The sequence below is a fragment of the Lactuca virosa genome, chromosome 8 (assembly GCF_052849685.1).
Source record: "Lactuca virosa cultivar CGN04683 chromosome 8, Lactuca_virosa_CGN04683_v6, whole genome shotgun sequence".
Taxonomy (NCBI): Eukaryota; Viridiplantae; Streptophyta; class Magnoliopsida; order Asterales; family Asteraceae; genus Lactuca; species Lactuca virosa.
This window is the reverse complement of record NC_136433.1, coordinates 185,199,504-185,226,319: the sequence shown is the minus strand read 5'-3', so window position 1 is coordinate 185,226,319 and position 26,816 is coordinate 185,199,504.

The following is a 26,816-nucleotide window of genomic DNA, read 5'->3' as shown; positions in this document are numbered from 1 at the left end:
GATGGTTGAGCAGGTCACCACTGCAAAAATCGAACCATGTTTTGATCAATATAAACAAAATCACTTTTCTGTGCGAAAGATGGTGTAATGAGTGACATTTATATATACCTGAACAGATCCTGATGATCAAAGTACTGAAACCGATCGAGGTCATCTATGGGGTTTTGATGATCTGCAGGCGGATCCATTTGTGAGGGAGAAGTTAAAGAGTCGCGGTAAGAATGTGCTGATTTATATAAGGGAAGTGGGAGAAGTAACGAATAACAAATAAAGAGGAAATGAATGGTCTTTGAGCCGTAACCTTATTCTGTGATGATTTATATAAGGGAAGTGGGAGAAGTAATAAATAACAAATAAAGAGGAAATGAATGGTCTTTGAGCCGTTACCTTCTTCTGTGATGATTTATATAAGGTAAGTGGGAGGAGTAATAAATAAAAAATAAAGAGGAAATGAATGGTCTTTGAGCCGTAACCTTCTTCTTCAATTCACACACATATACGTATATGTTGCTGCAAATTAGGACTTTTGTGCCTCATGCATTTAATGCATCACATGCCTACTGCATATTCTTGACTTTGAAGCTACATACCAGTTTCAAATTTCCCCAGTAGCACACTTTTCATTAGAAAGTACTCCAAGTCTTCACACATGCAAATTATGACTTGAGTGTCGCTATAGGTAACTAATAAAACTTTATTTTTTTTAACCCCTTAAATATCAGTACAAGCATCTAACATCGACATTTAAATTCTAAATTTTTTTTTATTACTAAAACTAGCATCTATTCAAGTCTATAAACCATGAATCTTGGGAACACGGCAAAACCCAAATAAGTCTTATCATCTATGTAAAAACTCAGGGTTTTTACCAGTGAATCTATCAGTAGCGGAGCTTGAACAATTAACTTGGGGGAGGGGGGCCGAAAATATTATAAACTGAAATTAACAAAAAAAAAATCAAAATCAAAATTTGAACAATAACCAATAACTCATTTAACAATAACCAAATCTATAAGTTCATAACTTATAAATCAAATTGGAAAATCGCCAAATCACAAATGACAGCCAAATTAAAAAGAAACTCAGTAAGACAGTAGTAACGCATAAATAGGCAACGGATTGACTGAAAACAGCAGCAGAAGTGCAATACGCCAACACCAACAATCAACAATCTTACAATCAGAAAAGAAAGAACAGCTGAACAGGATATGGGTCTCGGGATTACATACCTGATTTCTGTGAAGTGTGAATAGGGATTTGGGCATTAGGCGATGGCGATTGGCGAGAGTGAGACCAGGCGACTGACTTGGCGAGACAGCGAGAAACGAACAGCAAGCGAGATAGGCAGCGAATTGGGCAAATAGGGATGAATCGATTTTGATTTCTTGATATCGGGCTTGGTAACACTTGCCTATAACCCAAGTGGGGTAACAAAGTGGATGTTCATTTGAGTTGGCCCAGTAGGCAATGTGGGCCTGAAGAGCCGAGGCATGTTATCTATCCACTGTCGAGAGAGAAGAGTTTTTGCAGCTCTGTGAAGCCAGCCTGACGCATTGCCTCTTTCTCTAAGACCCAAGCCTAAGCTCAAGCCACATGAATCAACTCTCGACTTGGATCGGGCAAGAGTATTGGACCATTCTGATTAGGAATCGGGAGGGGCCAAAGCCCAAGTTTGAAGATAGCAGGCTTATAACAATTTTATTTTGAACTACAATTCCTACTCCTGGCCCCAATAATACTACGCCCCTGGAATCTATGATGGCTAGTGTAAACGTTATGGTCATATATCATTAAGATTCTATGGACTTAGAATGTGTGATTCCGCCTCGTTCACTGTTCCTTGTTTGGTTGTGGGCTTAAGGCGGGGTCACCCATCCAAAATGCCCTTGCAATCTTAATGATATACGACTATTTACGCCAATCGACTATAAAAGAACTAGTAGGACTTATAATGCAAATTTCGTCAAAATTTGTTGAAACATTCGTAATGATGGAACTCGCTAACTACGTTATAAAATATTCATAGTGGTAATACCAAGGATAAAACAGGGAGTATAAAAGCACACATAGAATACTCTATCATCCCAAAACAATAAACTCCTTTTAAATTGACTCAGTTCAAGTTACAATAAGAAATTTCCAAGGTCGTCATGTGACATCAGGAGGGTTGTTCCTCACCATAATCAATTTCTTGTACTACGCAAAGTTTTCCACATCTTTTTCCAAACTCTTGAAGTCCCAATCAAAATGCAAATTTCGGGACGAAATTCCCTCTAATGGGGGGATGATGTGACAACCATCAAATTTCGGTCAAGTCAAAGTCAAACAAAGTCAACTAGTCAAACCGGTCAACTCCATTAACCCTTGTATGATAGGGTTTACGTTATGTAATCACTGTACAATTCGCTATTTTAATGAGAAAACATCATTTGGAAAGTTCATGTGTTTGATTTTCCTTAGCCTTAACAGTGCTAAACAATGAACCAAAGCGATAAAACACTATTGCACAATCATCGGGATTGTGTAGGACACTAAATCATGGCTTAACGGGGTCTATGGACCTTGCGTTGCGAAGCCGGACACTCAAAAAGATCACAAACGAAACCTCTCTCAATCTCATTCAAACCCTACTCAAGATTACTTGACGCTAATAGGATCAAAACCCATACACTACGATATAAATTGACGTTAATAGCAACATAGTATAGTACAACGTTATAACTATAATCAAATTAAATTATGATACCATATTAAAATCAAATCAAAGTATAATGCTCTAATTAAATTAAAAGAATCAAACTTGAATGCTATAATTAAACTTCAAATCAAAGTAGATTGTTATAATCAAATCATAACCTATCTTTTATAAAACTCCATTTTTATAAACTTTACATTAAATTTTATAAAACTCTATTTTTATAAACTTTACTTTAAATTTTATAAAACTCTTATATTAATTATGTAAAAGATGCTTGTGTTAGTGGAAAATTATGAAGACCACCAAAAGCAAAAAGATTATTCACATGGTCTCCCATTCACACCTCCCATCCACTTTCCTTTCATTTTTCTCCCAACACATTATTCTCTTCACCACTTAAACCTTCTCTATTCTTTCTCTCACTCTCAATCTCGAAATTTCCTCCAAGAATACTCATATTCCATCCAAGAACAATCTATTATACTCAAATCTTCATCCCTCTTGAAGCATTCATCAAGGTATGTTGTTAAAAGTTTCATATTCATACAAGAAACAAATTAAATCCACCAAAATATCTAAAACTCATTTTATGCATAAACCTGATTTTTCTCAGAATCCCATCAATAAAATAAGAAGTTCTGGAAATTTTCAGAAAATAATTTATTTTTATTGAATTACTATAATTATTGCAATAAAGTAGGGCAATAATTCACATAAAATACTTTTTGCATTCAATAAATTCTGAGAAAATTCTGGGATGACTTGTATACTGATTAAACATGATATATAAAGTTTCATGCATTTATATTACATTTTACTATTATTTATGATTTTATTGATTAATTAATAATGAAATATATAAAAAATACTTCCCATAGTCACAAATATCTTAAACTTATACACTGAGCTCTACATCATGTTATAAAACTATGGTTAATTTTACAGATTTTGTGATAATCATTTACTATTTTTCCCGAATTTTGTGTTGTTTAATCATTAAAATATTAAATAAATACTAAACAGTTCAGAAAAATATACAAATTTTACAGTAATTCATATTGTATGCAATAATGATTTCCTAATAATTTCATAATTTTTCAATACTGTTTACTATTTAAAACTATTTTCCTAAGTATTTAAGCATGTAAAAAATGCATTTTAATGATTATTTCATATAAATAATTGTTAAAATCTGTAAATACTTATAATTAGGCAAGTTATTATTTTAATAAGAAATTATTAAAATCTGGCCTAAATTGAAAATATAAATTAATTATGCAAAGTAATTAATTCAATTTAAAATTCATTTAACAAATGAATACCTTAATATTATAATCAAAATGAATTATTGTTAATTCATCTAATATAAGAATATGTGTCTAATTATTTGTATTAGTACTATATTCTCGTTTAGCATTTCCTAAACCAAAACTATTAATTATATTAGGTTCTACGCCATTTTGACCTGAATCGTCTATCGTACGACACGCGCATTTCGTTTTGGGACTAATGTGAGTAATCTACCCCATATTTTATAATTTTCAATACTTTTGGGGTGTATCATGTGGTTCTAATATGTTCCAACTTCATTTTATTGTTTTATCACAATTGAGACATTGTTGGGACATTTATACGTGAATCATTAATTGTATAACTATTGTTTGTTTACGCTACATGTACTTGTAGTGCATTATCATTTTTAGTCTAATCTCCATGACTATGCCCGTATTCTTGAGGTACGTTATGGACAATAATAGCGCTATTGGGTTGACCACCCCGCCTTGGGACGCTAAGGTGATTGATCGCACGTGGTTGAGTGTGTATGATGATTAGATGCTCCATCCTATATATATTATATATATATATATATATATATATATATATATATATATATATATATATATATATATATATATATATATATATATATATATACATATGTATATATAGGGTGAGGGCTTATTGTTGTTGTTATCATTTGTTAATCAATTTTTGATTTATAAACCGTTATCTCAAATACAATTGTTTGCCGACTTCAAAAGAAAACAAATTTCCAATTATAAAGGTTTCAACTTCACAATTTTCTCTACTAAAATTAGATTACTCACCAACTCTCGTAGTTGACCTGTTTTTACCCATGATGCAGATTTGAAGAATGAAGTTGATGAAAAATAGGTTGTGCCTTAGAAATCCATAAGACTATTTAAATTTGATGTAATAAATGTTGTTCGTATTTGGATTTGTATTTGTATGTTGTGGATCTTGTTTGCATACTTAGTACTTAATTGAATCTAATCATATTATAACATAGTTGTCATGAGACTTTGAACAATATATCACGCCTCGATCGATTCCGACAAGGATCGGGGTGTGACATTTGGCTCCCAAGTTTCCACCTTTGCCTTTCTTTTGGAATTTTCCCTTTCCAAGCTTGTTCTTCCCAGAAGTTTGTCCATGCTCCACCACATTGGCTTTTTGCGAGGTAGGAGTGTAGCTACTCTTTTGAGCTGCCTTATTGTCCTCTTTAATTCAAAGGCGAACAGTTAGGTCCTCGATAGCCATTTCCTTTCTCTGATGTTTCAAGTAATTCTTGAAATCAACCCAACTAGGGGGTAGCTTCTCAATCATGGAAGCAACAGAAAAAGGTTATTTAAACCCCATACCCTCGGCATCAATTTCATGTAGGAGGACTTGTAGTTCTTGGACTTGGGACATAATAGTTTTCACATCTACCATTTTATAGTCTAGAAACCTACCAACCACAAATTTCTTTGTCCCGACATCTTCTATTTTATATTTTTTGTCCAATGAGTCCCATAGTTCTTTGGCCATTTTTGTTACACTATATAAATTATACAATGAATCAATTAGACCATTTAAAACATAGTTCCTACACAAGAAATCAGAATGTTTCCAAGCATCAATAGCAGTCAAAGCTTGCACATCTCCTTCTCCTTCGGGCATTTGAGGAGCCTCTTCAGTTAAGAATCTAGCAAGATTCAATGTGGTAAGATAGAAGAGCATCTTTTGCTGCCACCTTTTAAAGTGCAGCCCAAAAAACTTTTCCGGCTTCGCTCCATGACTAACTGGCATGGTCATAGTTGGAGCTCCTTGAGAGTTAGGAGTTCTAGAAGGCTTTGGATTGGAGCTTTCAGCAGCAGTCATGCTACAAGAGGAAGCAAATATAAAAATATTAAAGATTAGATTGCAATAACAACTAAACTATTAAGTATTGTCTATTTCAAGAAACCAAGTTCTGAAAAGCTCTGAAGACAAAAGAAAAAAAATCTGAAAACTGTTTTAGAAACAATATCTGAAAACAGTAACAGATTATGGCTGCAATAAACTAAAATGGTTAAATACATGTAAACAGAAAAACTGAAGAACTGAAAAATGTCTTAGAAAACAATTTCTTAAAACAGATTCTGCAAGTGTGAGTGATTTTTTTTCGTTTATATAAGCAGTGTAAGATGAAACATAAACGATTTTTTTTCCAAGTTCGTTTTGCACAAACGATTTGTTTTAAGACTGTTAGGAAAATATAACCAAAAAATTATACGAAAGAAACAAAACCCCAAAATTGTTGACTGAGGCCTGTGTTTAACACAATTTCCTTAAAACAAATTCGCCCTATATGGGTGTTTGTTCCCAGGATACAGCAGTAGAAAGCAATTCTTCTAGATTGCCCAAACCCTCACTTGGCCATATTATACCTTGGTTGCAGCAAGAGAGAAAAGATGAAGCAGAAGCGGAAGAGTATTATTTCATTTCATTCGTTGTGTATAATCAGTCATATAGGTGTTGTATTTATACAACCCAATATAACTAATGTCATTAAAACGAAATCGTAACTGTCACAATTAAATAAGATAATTAATCAAGTAATCAAAACCAAAATCGCTCTTAATTCGTTTTTGTAACTGTTAACTAAAAGGACTTAATTGTAAAAAGGTCCTTGAACATTTATGGTCAACCGGTGGTGCAATGCTCGCACACAATTTCAGTGGCCCGAAGCCAAATTTGGCTTGCAGTTGCACCCCCATGCGTGCGCGCGCAAGAGAGAGCCTTGGTTCTAATAAGTCTTACAAAGGTAACTAGTTTTTGTAATTATATACCCATTTCCTTTTCATTCTCCCATCAATGTGGGATGAGTTAAAACCAGTTAACCCACTTATTTTCCTCTTCCAATTACCACACTTTGATAAGTAATTTATCATTCATTTCTAATCCATTTTGGACGTGTGATATATCAAAACGAAGGTATCATAGAGGAGAACATGAATATATAACCATTTTTCCTTTTTGAATACATTAAAAGTTAGAAATCCATGCTAAAAAATGGTGAAAAAACATTTTTGGAAATTAATATAATTATTTTTCCAACACATGTCATTCCTAAATTGGTAGATTATGTTCTTGATTTATTTGAGAAGATGTGAGAAGAGAATATTGAGTTAGATGTGCTGACATATAGGGTTGTGATCTTCAATTATGCTTAGGGTAAGGAGATCCAATGCTATGTCATCAAAAAGATTTTAAACATCAAGTACAACGATCATGGAGATGAACAAATTGTTATCAATTCTTTCATCGATATGTATGCCAAGATGGTTATTTTGTTTTTCTCCAAATTGAATTCTCTAAAATCTTCTCTTGGTTTCTAATTGTCATCAGTTTTAGAAGTATTTTGCCTTTTTTTTTTTACTTTGTGAGTCTTACAGTGATTTGTTTACTTTGTGAGTTTTATACTGGCATGAGGCTTTTAGACACCACTTTCACATTTTGTAATATTCTTTTGTACTCTTAATTGAGTGTTTACAGGGAAGAAAGGTTGATGTATTTTAAATGAGCTCATTTAATTAAGAATAGGTATTTGATTAGTAGTTATAACACAATAAAATTAATATAAAATTTCACAAACAGTCCTTGAGGTTTGTCGTGCTTTCAAATTTGTCACGGGTATATTGGTCATTTTAAAAAATGTAACAACTCACAAGTTATATTTAACACATGAAGGATCAACCATGTTATAAAATGAAACAATGAGGACAACCATTGTAATTATTTCTAAATATATCCTAAAAGTGCTACTTTTTGGAAACCAAAGGGACCATTTTTGAAATTTTGTGTTTATTATTTTTATTATTAAAAAATATCATGGGTTCTACAACCTTTTCTCTACTTATTGCCTTCTAAACCTGATATCCCCCCTTCTCTCTCTCTCTCTCTCTCTCTCACACACACACACACACACAAACACACACACACACACATTAGAGTATAATGGAAGACTATATCCGCCGGAAACTACCACAACTATTAGGAGCATCCACCGAAGACTACCTCTCTCCTATATCATAGAATGCCTCTCTCCACCATTGTCCAATATATCTTTCCCCTTGTTGTTTTTCCTTCCCTACAAGCAACCTCACCGTCGTATTCTGTTTGTTCTCCGGCAATCAGAAATCGAAGGTTCTCCTCCCATGGCATCTTCCCATTCTTGTTCTTATAACTCATCTATAAGTTCAAAATTCATCTATGATTTTAATCGGAAGAGGGTTTAGATACCTTAATGCATCTAGTTCAAAATACAACCTCTGGAAACCATGATCTAGGGTTTTGATATCAGAATGGTGGCTTTACTAATGGTTGATGCACATTAATAAGAACGAGGAAGGGCAGATTAATTTCACAATGTCAATAGGGAAGACGGAAGGTGGTTTATTAGTGACTGACGGTCCAACGGTCCAGTAATGATGGTTTCATGTAGCGATGGTTAGCTAAGGATGATGGCTTGTTGATGAGATGGTTTAGGGTTTCTTATTCTTTTATGTTTATTAAGAAGCGAACAAGGATGATCATTACAAGAAAAATGACTTACAGTCACACCAAAAAAGTGTGACCATATGCGTATAGTGACATTTTATTTTTTCACTGAAAGTGTGACGGAAGGTGACGCCATCGTATGGCTCTTATGGTCACTTCAAAATGTAGTGCCCGTATGATATGAAAACATGTGGCCGTATTATAAAAGTGTGGCAAATGTGTACATAATTTTGTTCCTTAAATATCCAATATTGTAGCGTTAAACCGTCAGTAGTCACATATATTTAGTAAATGTTGTGACTGTATATCACCAACTTGCGACATTCATGATGTTTAAGTGTAGTTGTTTTCTTCTATATTGTCACACAGTTTCAATTTTATTAAGACTATTGTGTATCTTTTGTAAACATGTAATTATGGTGAGTGTGACCATGTTTGCTAAATGGCCACATGTAATTACTTCCATAAGTGGCAAATTGGAAATTATTAGTCACAAAAAACAATCAATTTTTGTGACTATAACCGATCGTATAGAGACACACAATTAAGTGAAATACAATCATAAGTATTATAAAGACACACATTTTATTAAAATTAAGGACTATTCGGTATCTTATTAAGACTATTGGGTATATTTTGGACATATATAATTACGGTGAACATGTCCATGTTCGGTAAATGGACACATATAATTAATGATGTAAGTGACGATTAACTAGTATTTAGTCTCAACAACAATCAATTATGGTATTTATTTGCCACATAAATTGTTTTCATGTTGTTATTGTTTAACTTAGTCACAAAAACTTTAGAATAAACATCATTTTAAATCAATTGTAGTCTCAAAATTCTTGTATATTATGGCTATTGTTAACCATTTAGCCACACGCTAAAAATTGATGTAAAGTAACCATTGTATATTTTTAAAGACATTAAAAACCTATAAAACATGGCAAAATTTATATTACAGCCACTTCAACTTACTATTTATTGTTACTTTTTATACATTGTAGACACATCAAAATAATTTAAATTAAAATAACGAAACCCAACAATATGAAACAAAAACAAAATTCATAATTTGATATTACTAATAATTGAAATCCAAATCCAGACATTACATTCCAAATTAAAATATCAAAGAAAAGAAAGTTGTCCTCATTTCAAGAATTTAAATAATTGTTAAAAAATCAAACACATCATAAACGAAAACCTAAACATAACTAGGCATTCATCTTGTTTGTATTGCTCCTTGTCTTCTTGAGAAGGGCATCAGATGAGGAAGCTTTGTGAACGGGTTGACAGCAATTAGAATGCTTCCTGTGTATGTCTAATATAGACACCAAGAACAGATTCAAAATGAAGCAATGCAAAAATCAAGGATAATGTAGTATGAAGAAAGGTAAAAGAACAAAGTTCACCAGCCTCACTAAGCAAATTAGCTGATCCCTTTGTCAAATAATTCACTTTACTCAACTGTCTTATGTATCACTATCTCCTAATCTAAAATGAAAGAGAATCATGACATCTTGGGCAACTTTAAAGGAGAAGTATGTATGTATAACAAATAATAAAAATACATATAGAGTTATAAATGATAACTAGTTAAATGAATCTTCATAAATTTATTTGTATAAAAATACATATAGAGTTAAAAGTGATAATTGATTTTACCTTATCAGGGAATACCTTCTAATGGGTACCTTTTGGAAATCAATAAAGATAAAACTTCCTCTGTTTCATTCAGACCAGTATCAATTATCAACCAATTGTTTCATTCCTACAAAGTTTCAACAAGTGAGAAGGTTGGAATTTTCATAATTAAGAAAAAGAGTTGTGATGTGATAGATACGTTTGGGAAACTTGTTGGATTTCGTACCTGGAGGAAAAAAATTGTAGGTGTCAAAAATTAAGACAAATATGAATAATTAAGTAACTAGTGTTATAATTATGCATTGGTCGGGTTGACCAATGTAATCTTTAATCTCTTTTATTGCGTATTACTTTCATTTATTCCGATTATTGCATTTATTATTGAATTGTCCTTATAAGAAAATATATATATATATATGTATAATGCTATAATTGGATAGAATTTTAAAAGTATAATGTCCTTATAAGAAAAAGTTAGAAATATAATGTTGTAATAGATTAAGAAATGGATTTAAGAATTCAATTAACTACTTACATATTTCGTAAGAAATCCATCAAAAAGGTTGATGGTTTTCCATCTACAACTAGCTCTTTCTTTGTTGCCCCACAAACAGCAACAACCATCTACATTGGCAAATTTAGCTTTCTTTATCTATGTCATTCCATTTAAATGTTGAAAATAAAAATCCAACATCCAATTAATATTCATCAAATTTTTAATTAGTTTTGCATACATAAACAGGAAAGTGAAGTAAAGAAAAACTCGACCTGCATTTTGTTTGTTAAATCCTCCAAGTCAGCTTTGCTTACCAAATCTATCTGCCAAATTGTTAAGTAGAATTGTAAAGTGATTGGTTAAAGGTGAATATATTATATATATGATATATATCACAAGAGAAAAGTCATAAAGAAAGGCTTGCTTTGTTTAGAGGAATACGATATGCATATCCTACTTGTTATACTACTTCATTTACCATAAATCTAGGTTTAACCTCATTCAAATGTTGCATGGCATGCTTAGAGTCAACCAGAGTAACAAAACCATCAAGTTTCATGTGGGAAAAAATCTGCTCATCAGTGCAAAATGTTTTAATGACTGCAACACCTGCAATCTGGATGACACGAATATGTTAATTGAATGGAGCAAATGACTATTTTACCCTTCTCTCTAAGGATAGATCAGTTAAAAGTAGAAGTAGTAAGGATGGACAGGGGTAAAGGTGAAGTACTAGAGAGTAGGGTCTGAATACATAAACCCTTCCTCCTTTCACTTTAAACATTAAGACCTTTTGGTAAGCTCATAAATCCATTTTTATCCGAGAATGGGTGTATTTAACTGCACAATGTCTTTAGTAACATAACATACATGTGGTTTCTACAACATATATGACGAATTGAGAAATAACAACACATTATGTAATCAAATAAACAGGAAATTGAAAAAGAAAGGTTAAAAGGAGGATAAAGGCATACTCGTGATCATGGTTGCATATAATGGCCCTATCAGGACCTATGAGCATGTCGCTTGTGGATCTTCCCACCATGGAGTTCACAATTTGTATCTAACATAATCGGAATTTTGAGAAATCAGGGTTAGTAGATCAGACTTGAACTAATGGATGGACAGAACAAACATCCAGAAACGAGAACAAAATCTGAAGTTGGAATACATATTCCTCATGCCACTATATTTCTCTAGAAACAATAATATACACAAAATGGAAGAAAAATCGTATGATAATTACAAAACCTGGCCATTAATTTATAATTAAAGTTTATAAAATATCTATGACAATATGATATCTCCATTACCAATCGATTTACTGGAGAACATGGAATCCTTTAGCCGTCGCCGACCCCCTTACACCCACATCTTGATAGCTCGTGTTATAGAAGAAAAAATAGAACCGAAGAGCAAGGCAGTTGTGTGTTTGCGTGGCTACCTAATGAACAGAGGTGAAGTGGTTCCCATGAACTTCAGAAAAATCTTGTAGCACTAGCAATCGATTTCCAAGATGAATGAAGTAGAATATAGAGTGGAGCAGTAGCGTTCGTTAGAAGAGGTGGAGGCGCAAGAAATCAGGATGAGAGGCATTTAGTGGTTATGGCAGTGGTTCTTATGTAGGTGGTGTATGGTGGTCACGGGTCTGTGTAGCGTATTCTATCGTGGATTCTTGTGGGATATGGTGTGAAGGTTGTCGATGGTTAGTGGCTGGTGACTCTTAGATGTGTGAGATGCAACGTTGTCGTGAGTGGATAGACAATTGTGATTCAACCGGCATTGTGTATGGCCGACGATGGAGATTAGGTTAAAGAGAATATAGATTGTAGAAGAGAAGGAGGAGCGTATTGGCCTATGGTCCTAAACCTGAATTAGGTCTAAAAAGGGGGAAAATTGAAAGTGGGAAGGGGGAAATGAAAATAAGAGCGGTAACATGAAATTTTCGGATTTAATTTCGAAAGTTTGTATAAAAACTAAAACTTTCAAACTCTCAAAGTTTATGCTTGAGATATATTATTAAATATATTTTCCATAAATTAACTATATATATATATATATATATATATATATATATATATATATATATATATATATATGTTTTTAAATATACAAGGTACATAAAAAAAATATCTCCAACACTCGGTTTTCGATTCAAAATCTATAAAAGGATTAAAACAAGAAAATATATATATGTGTGGGTCGTGTAGGTTATATGGGGTGATGATGGGCGGGGGAGGGAATGTTGACGTGGATGTAGGACGATGTGGGTGGTATTCATGCGGGTGAGGAAGAATTAGGTAGATGAGTGGGTGGGTATGGAGTGGGTAGGTTAATGCTTGTGGATTTAAGGGTTATGGCTAAGGGCTTTGGGCATACAACTTACAACTTATGGTTTAGGGTTTAGGCTTTAGGTTTTAAGACTTATAACTTATGGCTTATGGATTAGGGCTTACGGTTAGTCGATCAAGACTTAAGGAAAATGACTTGAGATTTATGGCTTAAGGTATAAGGCTTAAGGCTAAGGATTTAGGGCTTATGACATAAAGATAAGGACTTAGGGACTACATGTTAACATTTATAGAATAATGCTTAATGGTTAGAACTTATCTCTCAGGGATTAGTGCTTATAGAGTAATGCATGCAGTTGTGGGTGTGAGTGTTAGGGTGGCTGGATGAGTGGGGTTGGGTAGATGTAAGGGTAGGTTAGGGATGTAGGATTGGTTGTGGGTATGGGTATAGGAATGATGGTGGGGTGTGGTGTGTGAGGTGGGTATGTGGTGTGAGAGTGTCAAGCGAGTTGGAAGTGTGATGTAGAGATGGAGTGAGGTAGAAATGGGGTAGGCGTCGGCGTAGGCGTGGGATTATGGCCTCAAGCCCTAAGTCGTAAGCCGTAAGCATTAAGCATAATTTATAAGTCAATTCCCTAATCCCTAAGTCATAAGCCTTAATCATTAAGTCATACTCCATAAGCCATAAGCCATAAGCCTTAATCTCTAAGCCATAATTCATAAACCCTAAGCATTAATCCATAAGTTATAGGCTATAATCTATAAGCATTAAGCCATGTATCATATAGTCATAAGCAATAAGCCATAAGCCATACGCCTTATGCCTTATGCCACAAGCCATAAGCAATAAGACTCGACACTTAAGCCTTAAGCCACAAGCCTTGAGCCCTAAGCTATAAGCCTTAGCATATAAAAACCATAATACATAATTCATAAACCCTAAGCCATATAAAATAAACACTATGCCATAAGTCCTAAGTCATAAGCTTAAAGCCCTTAGCTGTAAACACCATAAGCCATAAACCAAAAGTCCTAAGCATAAGCCATATGTCAAAAGCCTTAGCCATAAGCCATAAGCCTAAAGTTATATTCTATAAGCAATAAGCCTTAAGCCACGAACCCTAAGCCACAAACATTAAACACTAAACCATAAACATTAAACACTAAGTAATAAGTCATACAACATATCTCATTAGCTCTAAAATATACAACATAAGCCCAAATTTACAAGTCATAAGCAATAAAAACATAAGTTTTAAACCATTAGCTTTAAGCTCGAAGTCATAACACATATATGTGTATATGCATCAAAATACATACACATACATACATACACACATACATACAAGGCCGGCCCTAGGGGAGTTCAATGTGTGCGGTCGTATAGGGCCCCAAAAAAATAGGGCTCGAGTTTTAGCCGTATTATGTAATTTACATTTAAATAATTGGCAAATTGTTTAGGATGTGACATATAACACATCTTGTTCGCTTGGTAAATGAGCGCTTCGTCAATCCTGTAGCACGGGTTCAATTCCTTCGGTGTTACTTTTGTATGAAATTTTAATTTTCCAAAACAAACTATTTATATAATATAAATTTAGTTGACATTTTTATTTTACGCATGATCCTTTTGTACGCCTTTTCTTTCCCTTTACAAACTACTTTTTGAATTTTAGATTTAATTGGCCTTTTTTTAACATTTGTTCTGAGGCTTTTTTTACAACAGAAATTGTTTTTAACTTTTTATATTACAAAATTAATTTATCTTGCATCATAACTTTCTTATAAGCTTGTATTGAATAAAATAATGTAAAAAGTTACGTGACAATAAGAATTTGTATATTTTATTAGGTTTTTTTCTACGAAATGAAATGTTAAAGTTTACATTTTATTTATATTTTTAATAACAATATATGGTGAAACCATATAATATGTCAAAATATATATATATATATATATATATATATATATATATATATATATATATATATATATATATATATATATATATATATATATATATATATATATATATGAGGTACATGGAGTAACAGGGTCGGCCAAGAGGAAGTGCGAGGTGTGGGAGCACACGACATGGGCCCGAATGTTTTTACGAATTAGGAAATTTTCGTTGTCGACAATGTATTATTAAGCCGTCAAATAGATTATGTCTGGATTTCGTTGTTAATTATCTTCTTTGATTATTTATACATAGTAGTTTTTTCGTTTTTAAACTGCATACTAATATAATTAACGACGGTAATAACATTTTCTTATATAAAATAATATATTTAAGGGCCATTTTTATTTTTTGTACATTGCTTTCAAGATCAATGGGTCGGACCTGCATACATATACACATGCATCAGATGGTACAATTTATTAACTCTAGGGGTGAGCAAAACCGCAATAGAATTAAAAAAAACCGAAAAAACCATATAAGCCGCAACTACAATGAATATCGACGGTGATGTTTCTATTTTTCAAAAACCGCAAATATGTGGTGCGGCGCAATTATTAGTTATCAAAAACTGCACCGCAAAACTGCATATAATATGTACAATCTTTTTTATTAATTAGTAATATATTAAATATTAAAGATAAAATGGTCGATCCATGTCACTAAACCGAAACTTATAACACGAGTCCGATAGTCATTTGAAGGGTAATATAACATTTTCAATTTTAAGAGAGATCAAATCGAAAACCAAATTACTAAAACGTATGAAAGCAAATAACAACCCATAATGACTATTTTTTTAGTTTCTTTATAGAGTATCATAAATAAAAAGAAATATATATATATATATATATATATATATATATATATATATATATATATATATATATATATATATATAGTATTTTTTTTAGTATTTAAAGGTCTTTGGATGCAAAATCCATAAAAAGTTTATAAATTCATAAACCATAAAAAAAAACTATATAAAATGAGTAAATTGACAATCCTTATTGTTTTTGCAAATGAACAAATAAAATTCAATTTCTATGAATTCAAAATCTTTCGAATTTTAGTTTTTTTACAAATTCACACTCCCTCGCTTTTTGTTGTTTTCCCTCCTTTCATTCCCATTATTTATTTCAATTCCACTCCTCATGATTTTGGATAGAATCCTAAATCCGATTTCCCCTGCTGCTCATCGCCTCTACAGAGGCAAAATTATTTCCTAAATTTTATATGTTGTTTTCCCTTTTTCATTCTAATTGTGTATTACTTTCTCCCTTCTTTCTCATTCCTTCACTCCATCTCCTTTGATTGGACCGGCTCCACAACAACATCCATATTCAAATCTGCAAGTAAGTTTATCAGTAAGTTTTTTTTCATCAAACACTAAATTGATTTCAGATGACAAATGAATGACATCTGTTAAACTTGTTGTGGAGTGGATGATTATGAAAACAAGAAGGACTGGCAATACACAAATATTAATATTCTCCACACCCAAATTTCAAACTTCAAACTATCGATTATTACATTTGAAGAGATATTCAATTACGGAATTCGCCATCATCATTCAGTAATATTGAAAAGCCCTACAATTTCACTGCCTTACTACTTAACGCAAAGACCAACCGACCAAAGTTGCATCTTCGATTCTCCAATTTTCGACTGCCTTCTTTCCCCTAGAATCGATGTTTCAACAATACCCATGGAGGCGGCGGTAAGGCAGCAAAACAAAAGGAAGGCTCGACGATGTCCAGACCCAACCATATTCGAGGTTTTTCTTCAATTGTTGGGAAGGAATTGACCTGAACCATCCATTAGTTCCTGCTTACTTGAGTGACAATGTTGATGAACACTATTTTCACACACACCCACTCTTGACAGATTCCATCGACTCTCTCTCTCTCTCTCCCTCTCTCTCTCTCTCTCTCTCTCTCTCTCTCTGACCCTAAACCCTAAAGTCTCTAATGCAAGGATATTTATATCGATAATTTTGGTTGAGTTGAATGCCTTTCGGGTAGAGTCCTTACAGGTATGAGAGAGGGAAAATGGGGGGAAAACGACATAATGCGCTCCTGCGATGGTAAACAGAAGAAGACAATGAAGTTCTGAAACTTGTCAATTCTAGTCCCTGGGATTAGGCATAATGACAAAATCTACCCAAACTTCAACTTATACCGATAAGACATTATTGTTCTTTTATAACTATATTTACATATAGACACATATAATAACTGTAATCATAACTAAATGTTACCTACACACAATATTTGTTTCTTCTCAAAGTCAATTCGTCATATTTTGACACACATAATAAAAGGTACATGACCATAAATAACCAATACTAACTTGTTTTCTTTTCTTGCGTTAACTAAGTACAACTAGTATAGAACCACCCTATGGACACACAAATATTTAGTGTGACCATATGTATCACCTTTTAGCTACTTTGTCTGTTATGTGACTAAAAAGGCACCAAGTTATAGACACACATACAACTGACTCATGTCACAATACGTTTATCTACTGTCTCTTATAAAAAAAGTATGACAATCTTAATCGATACCTGTGACTGATTGTGACCTATAGCCTCAGTGTTCGAGTGTGACTAATATATTTGTCACATTTGGTATAATTAAGTGTGGTTAAAGTTTTTATTATATATATAATGGTCACACAAACTAATTTAAATGTATCCAAAAACAGTCTCTAAATTTTTTTAGTGACCTTTCGCCACACTTTTAATAAAAAGTGTCACAGACTATTTTTCGAAAAGTGTGACCGTAGGTCTTTTTCTACTAATGGATCTAATGGCCGATGGGTAATGTATTAATAAGTACAAATCATAAAGACTGGGACCACTAATTTTATTAACCTTCTAATAAATAAATAAAAGAAAAAGGATAAAAAAAATGTATAACAGTCAGATTAGATTAGGTATGTCAGCGATCAAAACACAACAAAACCAAATCATAGAGACCTTTTGAATTAAAAACAATTATGGACCCTACGTGCAAATCAACCCTGAACCACATGACTTTTCGTGTAATTTACTCTTACATTTATTTTTCTAAGAAGGTAAAATGGACCCACCTACCATCCCTTATTCCCAGAACTTAAAAAGGTAAAGAGAGAGAAAAAAAAAGGAGTTCCATGGACGACCATTGTTACATGTAAGATACGGAAAGAGATATTAGTGATGTCGTTAAGATGTGGACAAAAGAGAAACAAGAGATATACTGCTAAAAGTGAGACGAATGAGGTCAGTCGCAATGGAGGACCACCGTCGAGCGAGACATAGAAACTGGATGGCGTTGGAGTAACCAATGCTAAGGGAGGCGGATAAGTGCAACGTCTAAATGTTTTTGGGAGAAGACGATGGCTTCGGTGTTTTTTTTTCCTTCAGATTCATTGAATTTTAGGATAAGGTCCCACAATTTTATAGGTTTTCTTATTTTTAGTCCAATGGAAAAAAGTGATTTTACATTAAGTTTAATTGAAAACTTTAATGGTGTTAACCTAGAGGACCAACGATGATGTATTATTCAACCATGAGAACTATCGACATCAATATTTTTTAAAAATATTGCTAAACATATAGATATGACATACCGTAGACACCAAAAGAGTAATAAATCTTTAACTATATTAAAAAGGAAATCTGCATAAAAAAATTTATATTTTGACTCTTGACAAAATAGTTATCAATCATGATTTTTTTTCAATTTAACCACTGAAACTACTAAACACTTGTAAAATAACCATTGTACCATGTTACTGGTTTTAAGAGTTAAATTGCAAAAAAAAAAAAAAAAAAATCATGGATTACTTTTTTCCTTAAGAAGGTTAACGTTTAAGGACTTTTCTGGATATTTTTTTATATGTACTAAATTTATTTGAAGAAAACTTGTATTTATTTATTAAAAAACACGATAATGATAAATTATATATAATTTTTGGAATTTTTTGTGATTCTCTTTAATAGATATCATTATTACAATCATAAAGATGTCATATATATCCTATATAACTTAACAGGACTTTGTTACGGAGGAATAAGGATGGTCTTGAGACGGTGATGATGATGTGTCCAAATGGTGATAATGGTGGGTGCAGATGGTGATGATGGTGGGTCGTAGATGTAGAATGCAGAAGGTGGGTCGGAGATGGTGTTGATGGGGCTATTAGTGTTTTGCTTTGCTGGTATGGAGAAAAAGGCCCGATATGCAGAATAAGGTTGGTGTTGAGAATGTGAAGATAATGGTTTCTTTCTTGGTAGTGGTGGTGGTTGTGGTGATGGATGGTGGTGGAAGAATGTGGTGTTGGTAGTGGTGGTCGAGTATTGTGGTAGTAGTTGGTGTTATTGGTGGGAAAGGGTGGTGGTGGTGGTAGAGTGTAGTTGTGGTGATGTCTAAATATAAGGGTTTTTATGACAATGGTGACTGGCTAAGAAGGTGCAAAACCTGATAAAATGTTAGAATGAAAGTTTTTGACAAATATAAGACATTAATGAACATAAAAATAGACTTAGGACATAACCACACATTTCATGTAAATATGAGGGCTTTTACGACAATAACCCTTATATTAGTTATAAAAACACATGCTAAATACAGTTGAACTTTTGTCGATTTGTCGTAATGAGAGTATTTCTAGGTCATATAATGTGTATTATGGAGCTCTATTTAGGAATAACAGCCTCTGATATGCCTTTATTTTATGTGGTTTCGTTCGATTGTGAAAAGATCTTCGTTAAGTGTAGTTTTATGGTAAACATTTTACATCTATTACCTAAAATTTCAACAATGAAGTAGCATTTAGCCTAGAAATGCACTTCTTGCGACAAATCAAAAAAGTATTCTTAAGTTATGTATGATATAGATGATATTTTTACGATTGTAGATGTATCCCAAAAAATTCAAAAAATGATATATAATTTATCATTATTGTGTTCTTTAATAAAAAAAATAACTTTATTTTGAGTTTTTTAATAAATAAATATGAGTTTTGTTCAAATAAATTTACTATATATAAAAACGAAAATATCGAAAAAAAGTCCTTAAACTTTAAACTTATTAACGAAAAAGCTTTTTTTTTTTTGCAATTTAACCTTTATAACTTGCATAAACAGGTTACAAAGGCTATTTTGCAAATGTTTATCGGTTTCAATGGTTAAATTACAAAAAAATAAAAATAAATAAGTAAATAACAAATAAAAAGATTAGGGTTGACTTTTTGTCAATAGAACCAAAATATAAGTACTAAATTACAATTTTGATATTTAAGGTATACACCTTTGTAATAGTTTTAGAAATTAGACACCATTGGTCATACGATTTTCAAATCCATCTCATTCAGTCTCTCCCTTTGTTACTGCTCATATCCCTCCGTTAAGTAGCTGGAAATTGATGATATTCCCTCGTTTTTTGTCCTTTCCAAATTTTATCTTTTTTTTCTATAACATATATTTTAATTATTTTACAACAGGCCGCATATGTGCTGCCCCACCCTACCCTACCCACAATCTTTTGGGTCAAATTAGCTCCACCATATATTATAAACATTATGGGTGTGATGTTTCTTCATGTTAGTAGAACCACCAAATGCTTTAACAATATCCCTTTACAAGTTACACTAGCATCAGCCATAAATTCCACTTCACATGAGTAAAGAGCTACACATTTATGTTTTTATGAGTCCTAAGTAACTAGATTGTCAGTAATGTAGAAAACCATAGTCATTGTACTCCACTTGACAGTTGCATCCCTTGCCAAGTCGCTGTTACTGTAACATGTCATTATATCTTTACAAACACACGTTAAGTACTTCAAGCCAAAATCTACAACCCCCTTCATAAAGCTTAGGATGTTTTTAACGGCTTGTATATGCTGTCTTGTTGGTCTTTCCATTAACCGACCAAACAAACCAACAACATATGATATATTAGGTTGAGTATGATTCAAATACCTTAAGCCTCCAACAATGCTCCTGTATTTTGTGTGCTTTACTGGTTCTACTTCCTTGTCTTTTGTTTGATCTAACTTTGGTTGTATTCTAAATTTACAATGATTGCCCTCTTGCATTCCCACATTTTCAAGCACCTTAAGTGTATAAACTAAGAGCTTTAAGGTAAATCCACCTTTAGATTGATTTACTTCAATACCGATATAGTATAATATGACAACCGGAAAAATTTCCGTCAACAACCGTCACTAGATATTAGCACCATCAAATGGTAACAATAGACTTTTTCATATTTAGGGAAAATATGATCAAACATGCTATGATTTATAAGTAAGAAAAAGGTTAATAGTGTCAAAAATGAGTGACCAAAAAGTTATACGGCTACTAATAATGGTTACTGTATTTGGAAAGTGCACCGTAACGTGATCCCAATGATATATAAACTATGTAAAAATCCGACTCCGATTGGAGAAGTTATGATTTTATAAAAAAAGTAAAAATCAACCATGTCATTAACGTAATCAACGTCAAAAAATTATAAAAAAATCAGTTGAGTTTTGGCTAAAGTTATGAAAAGAAAACTGTAGTACTCCGAGAGATAATAACTTCGAAAAGAAAAAGGTCAAAAACGGAGTCCATATAAAGAAGATATAATTTTTGGAAAAATATAAAATACGGGTTAAAAATAAAATTTAAAATTTGGCGACGTAACCTTAACGAAAGTTATAGTACTAATGAAGAATTACAAAAAACTATAAAGAGGGTAAGAAACAAGATTTATATAAGGAAGATATGAATTCTTATAGAAAATTTTAGCGATGCACGCCAAGTACGCGTCATGCTCGACGCGCACGTCTGACACCCATATTCGTCGAGATTGGAGAGACGTGGACCACTAGAAATCTAACATGTGGTAAGCCTTGGATGTTGCCACGAGTCGTGTACATGACACACATGAAGTGCACTATAAATAGAGGTGCCCACTTTCTGAATTCTTCACACCCAAAAACCCAAAATCTCTCTTTCTCTTTATCTATCTCAAAATTCCTCTCAATGGCGCGAAGGTTCGGATGTAATAGCAAGGAAATACCTGATCTCGCTACTAAGGTGAGTTCACGACCCCATTTTACTATTTTCAAAGTTTCAAAGGGGGGGGGGGGGATACATGCTTATCAAACTGTTTTATGTATATATATATATATATATATATATATATATATATATATATATATATATATATTAGTAGTTATACAAAGCATGAAAACCTTAGGATAGTGTACCCATAGATACTCTACATAGTTGTAAGCTATGATATTATGTCTAAGAGTTATGATTCCCAATAGTCTAGGAAAAGATTTTACCTAGATGTTATAATGGCGAATTTCTTAGGATAACATACTACCTAGAAATAATACTTGTCAAATACAGGGATATGCATTCTACCTAGTCGTTACTCTGTCCAAATATCATGTTTTCATATCAACCATAATTAGGGTATATATATATATATATATATATATATATATATATATATATATATATATATATATATATATACAAAGATAATTATGTGACCTATGGATTATAATTATCAAATGTAAAGTAAAAAGATTATATAATGATAACTAATGATTAAATAAAGGAATTAAAGAAATGAGAAAACACCTAAGGTTAATTGTGTTAGTAAGTTGTTATTATTCATCCTTAGCCTGATTAAATTCGGCAACCCCGAACCTATAATCGTTAATCTTGCGAGAGCCAGAAAGATATCTATAGATCTATACAAGGCTGACACCCCTACCTGCGTTTCCTAGCTACAATCCTGGCAGGATAACTTTCTTTATTATATACAACTATTATTCGATGTCCGATGAAGCGTCGTGCGGGGGAAATTATTATTCTACAGTGTCGATTATGGGGGCTCATAGTAATACAACCCGAAAACTTTAAGGAACCAACTACCTAGAGGGACGTCTTCGAGTAGTTAACCTAATAAATTAGGATTGATAAAATATCCTAAAATATATTAACATAAATTAGGATTATTAAAATCCTAGTAAGTATTTAAGTTAGGATTGTAGAATATCTTAAAAATATATAGTAAATTAGGATTAGTAGAATATCCTAAAATACATTATAATAAGTTAGGATTAATAGAATATCTTAAAAATATAGCAAGATAGGATTGATGAAATATCCTAAGGAAAAAAGAAGAAAATACAAAATATATTATCCGAAAGATTAAAAGTTTCAAAGTAAAAGAACTTTGGAAGTAAACCTAGGAAACAAGAAAGACAACCAAAGTCATTACAAAGATTCCTAAAAGTTTTCAAAAAGAGTTTATTTGACATTTATTTTAACCTATAATCTCACCAACATCAAGTTGATGTTTTAAAACCGCATGTATTCCTAGGATGAAGTAAAGATCAATGGAAAGAAGGACAAGCAGCTCGAAGATAGATAAGTTTTATTTATCCTATGTAATAAACATTAGATATTAATAAAAAGGATAGTTATAGTTTGTGCTCTATTATTTGGATAATCTATGTGACCGTCGTCACCCCTCGACGCTTCCGCCGACGACAAGCACCGACTGGGGGAGGTGTGACATATGACAATAAGCTAAGGTCACTAATCTCATACTTCATGCTTATTTGCTTCTTGAAAACCTTCACATCATCACTACAATTACCAATAACAATGAGATCATCAACATAAACACCAACTTTTAATAATTTTCCATCTTTGCTTCTATCGTGAATGACATATCCATATAGACATATTTGGAAACAAGCTGTTTCAAATACTTATCTAACCAAGAATTCCAAGCTTGAGCTGCTTCACACTAATCATAAAAAGCCTTCAATAGTTTGTAGACTTTACCCGGTTGACCACGGTTCACAAATTTTGGTTAAGTCACATAAACTTCTTCTTCCAAATCTCCATACAAAAACACCAATTTCACATCAAGATGGTGTACTATCCACCCTTATCACCAATATCACCAATAGAGAAAGCAATACTCATTATTTATATCCATGCAATAGGTGCAGATACCTCATCAAAATCAATTTCCTGGGTTTTTGCACATATCCTTTTGCAACAAATCTTGATTTATACTTTACTATTTTTTTTGTATGGATCCCTTTTTAGTTTAAAGACCCATTTAAAAACAATAGACTTTCTTCATAGTGCTAAGTTCACTAACTTCCAAATTTTATTTTCTCGATTGCACTCAATTCAGCCTGCATTGCCTTGACCTACTCTTCTTTCACACATGCTTCGAAGTGTGATGTGGACTCTTCTTCATCAGCCATAAAAAATAATTGATGATAATCTTTATAAACATCAACTAATGAGTGATACATGAGTGGAGTATCATTATCTGTTGAGCTTTGAATCTCACTTAATAGATTACTACAAAATGACGAACCGACATGATACAAGAAAACAAAGCAAAAAAAATTTGATGTATCAATTTCATATTCTTGATTGAATCCTTTTCAAAGAAGTTGTGCTATGTCTCTGTCTATTGTGCCAATATATAGAGTTTTTACTTTGTAAACCCATTTGAACTAATAAGAGTGTCTTAGTGAAGGTGGAGCAAGATTCCAAGTCTGAGTTCCAATTAGGCTTGTAGTGTGTCATGTCTAGTATTATGCCATAATGTGATAGACAACTTCCATATATGAGTTCCAATTAGGCTTGTAGTGTGTCATGTCTACGGACATCATGCCATCACCAATATCCTCTAAGTTTGGGTTTAACATCGTTCGATAGAAAATGAGGACAATTCTTGTATGGGTGACACAAAACGATTCTAGTCTGCGTGACACAAAACATGAGCACAAAGACATTATGATGATCCGACGTCCGACTATACGGTTGCAAATGTGAAATGGTTTTCAATAATTTGTATTTTCAAAATCATTATAAATGAAAAGTAAATATAAAATATTATTTTAGGTTCTATACAAGGAATACATCAAAAATAATTTTATTTTTAATATAAATTAATCAATATTTAACTTTGAGCTATTTAATTGGAACAAAAATTAAACACGAATGATAAATCCACTTCAGAAAAAAAATTTAAAGTATTTAGATAAATTACTTGGTTATCATTTAACGAGTGGTGATCTTAAATGAACCACTCCCACATACATGATGACCGACTAGGGATGGAAGTGGGTCCAAACCCGGACCGGATGGACCCGGACCCGGAAAACCCGGAACCGGTTAATGGGATTTTATAGAACCGGAAACCGAACCAGTATATAGGAACCGGTTCTGGTTCGGTTCCGGGTACAGTACCGGGTAAAGTGGGTCTAGAACCGGAAAACCCGGAAACATCACAGTGGGTAGGTTGGAACCGGATAAAGTGGGTTTAGAACCGGAAAACTCGGAAAAACCGGATTTTTTTTGGTAATTACTTACTATTTAGTGGGTTGAACTTTAAAAAATTTCATATTGATATCCCGACTTTCAAAATTATAGTCTAAAATCATGTACAAACTCTAAAATACACTATGGAAAAATTGCATGTCAATCCGACTTTAAATGAATGAGATATGCATGTGTTAACATTTTCAAAGAATACAAAGTACAAAAACAATAGCTGAAAAGTTGAAAATTTTCAGTTTTAATATCCCGACTTCGGGGGACTGTATATCATTGAATATTAAACCAAAAATGAAAAAATTATAGTCTAAACTCATGTACAAACTGTAAACTACAAGTTGGAAGAAACTACATGTCAGTCTGACTTCAAACGAATTGGATATGCATGTTCTAAAACTTTCACAGAATACAAAAAAACTAAAAAACTAAAAACTTTTAGCTTTGATATCTCGACTTTGGGGGACTATAAGTCAACGAATATAAAACTAAAAATGGCAAATTTATAGTCTAAAATCATATACAAACTCTAAACTACACTTTGGAAAAAACTTCATGTCAATCGGAGTTGAAACGAATGAGATATGTATCTTTTAAATGTTTCACAAAAACCGGTTCCGGCCCGAAAAGTGGTTCCAGTTCCTAACACCGGTTCCGGTTTTTAGACTCGGTTTACCCGGAACCGATGGACCCAAATCCGGGTTACCCGGAACCCGGATAAAGCCAATTTTTAAACCCGAAACCGGAACCGGTTCTATATATTCCGGTTCTAACGGTTCCGGTTCTGGTCCGATTCCGGTTCCGGTCCGGTTTTCCGGTTCTAAATCTCATCCCTATGTCCGACTACATACATATAAATCTTCAATAAAGTTCCACACAGACATAAATCTTCAATAAAGTTCTACTTAGCACCACCCTTTAATGAGATTAACCTAAAAGATACAACAAACTTTTTCAAATTTTAATTTGGTGAACTGACTTTTGAAAATTATCAACAAAAAGTTTGAAATTTGTAAAAAAAAAAAAATCATTAGTCTAACATAGCCAAATTTCTTCATTGCGTCATTGCACTCATCCCTATTATATTTCCATTGCCAATATTTATCAACTCTCTCTTCATTGCACTCATCCCTATTATATTTCCATTGCGTCATATACTTTTAAACTTAGTAACCATTAAATTTCCAATATATAACTTGCATTATGAAATTATTTATCTTATTAATGCGATGTTAACTTGTAATTATCCATTTTTAGTGATTGAATAAGTGATTCCGATTTTGACTATTAAAAGCATTTATAATGCATTGAACTTCATAGAGTTCAACGGATTGACACATCATCTTTCTATATGATGTGTATTGGACCTACTGCCGCTAGTAATCTTCTATCTTGGTGGGGATCTACATCACAACAAGAAAGCACGCCGTTGGCCGGTCTCCGGGATGGCATCCCGGGAGAACGTTCTGGCGGTCAAGTTAGTCTTTAGGAGAGATGTGTATGTGAGTAGGTATAAGATTTAGA